Genomic DNA, 2,040 nt, shown 5'->3' with positions numbered 1-2,040 from the left:
GCAACAACAACAACAATAACAACAACAGCAACAACAACAGCAACACCAACGACAACCTCAGGCAATAAGGACGGTAACGAGGGAAATGACAATCTATTTATTAATCCTATAACCTACCCTACTTCTACACCTCCCCCATAAGATATATATGTATATATATATATATAATGATATAGTATGATATGATATGACATGTACGTATAAATATGCATACATAAACGTGTGTGCTTGTTTCTGTGTGAATATATATATATATATATTTGTGTGTATGCATAAGTGTGTGCGGACATGTATGTAAACATATGCACACGCACACACATACGCGCACGCATGCGCGCACACACGCGCACGCACACACACACACACACACACATTTGTGTGTCTGTGTGTACGTACAAATAAATATCAGGACTAATACTCGCATATTGTGTACCCTGGGCCGGTCTTACAATAGGTAACCCTCTTCCCCAACCCACTGAATGCGCTTTCTCCCAACCCTACAATATATGCCTCCTTCAGGCCGTCTTAAAGAGTGTGTCCCTTTCTTCCAACCCTACAATATGCGCTTCCTTCTTTCAGTTCTGCAATGTGAAGTCACTTCTCCCAACCCAAGAATATGCGTCCCCTTCTCCAACCCAAGAATATGCGTCCCTTTCTCCTACAGTGCACTGTCCCTTCTCCCAACCCTAAAATACATACCCTTTTCAGCCCGTTATATTGTCTGCGGCCCTTTTTTTTCCAGCCCTACAGCATGCGCCCCCTTCCATCTATAAAGTACAGCCTCTTCTTTTAGCCCTACAATATGTGTGGCCCCTTCTCTCAACTCAGCATATGCACTCCCCACAGCCTAACAGTTTGTGGCCCCTCCTCCAGCTCTGCAGGGTACTCTCCCCTCCACTAACCTTATAATGCGCGCCCTGCACTTTTCTCCCTGCACTTCTATATACTCGCATATTCTGTACCCTGGGCCTGTCTAATAATATGTGCCCCTACCACCTTCTCCCATTTACAGAGTGCGGCCCTATAGTGTGCTGCTGTACATTATCCTTCTCCTTCTTCCAAGCCAATAATACCCAGCTCTTTCCCCAGTGTTACGATGAGCTCCCATCTCCACGCATTAAAATATGCTTACCGTTATCTCAGCCCTACATAGTGCAACCCTTTTAAATTTTCTTTTTTTTTCTACAGACTCCTCCAGCTATCACCTTCTCCACGCGTGCAAAAAGGAAGCTGGAAAAAAATCATGACTTGCACACGACAAGCCAAATATTTTATTTCCATGCATATAACAAGAGTAAACCTTTTATCCGCCATCCGCCGCTATTTCGAGAGTGATCTCCCTTGTCCTCTCTATTGATGAAATTTCGACTTTTATGAGTGGATAACAAATTTTGTTCAGATTTGTGCAGCACAACCCCGCAGCGATTTTCATTGCCTGTGGCGATCGCCTCGTTTTCCCTCTGTGTAACACTGACCCTGATGTGTGTTTGTGTGCGTGTGTTTACGTACAAACATTTGAATATACATGTATATAATACAAGCACACACACACACACACACACACACACACACACACACACACACACACACACACACACACTCTTCGAAACGTCTAGATAGAATAGAGACAGCTGATGAAGGGATATTCCAAGTGGCTTTCCGTTTTCCTATGTGTTCGTTCCGTTGTCTGTAGTTTATTGTTCTAACGTCCTGTACCCTGATATGCATATATATACACATGTAGATGTAAGTATGTACATATATGTGTGTATACATGTATATATATTCTTTGTATTATATATATATATATATATATATATATATATATACACACACACACATTAAATACATTTACAAATACATATACAAATATATAAATATATGTATGTGTACATATAAAATAATAATAACAATAATAATACTAATAATAATAACAATAACAATAATAATAATAATAATAATAATAGTGATGATAATAATAATAATAATAATAATAATAATAATAATAATAATAATAATAAACAATACAACAAAGAAAAA

Source organism: Octopus bimaculoides, chromosome 17 (assembly GCF_001194135.2).
Source record: "Octopus bimaculoides isolate UCB-OBI-ISO-001 chromosome 17, ASM119413v2, whole genome shotgun sequence".
NCBI classification, from domain to species: Eukaryota; Metazoa; Mollusca; class Cephalopoda; order Octopoda; family Octopodidae; genus Octopus; species Octopus bimaculoides.
The sequence above is the reverse complement of the archived record's forward strand: the minus strand, read 5'-3'. Positions refer to the sequence as shown.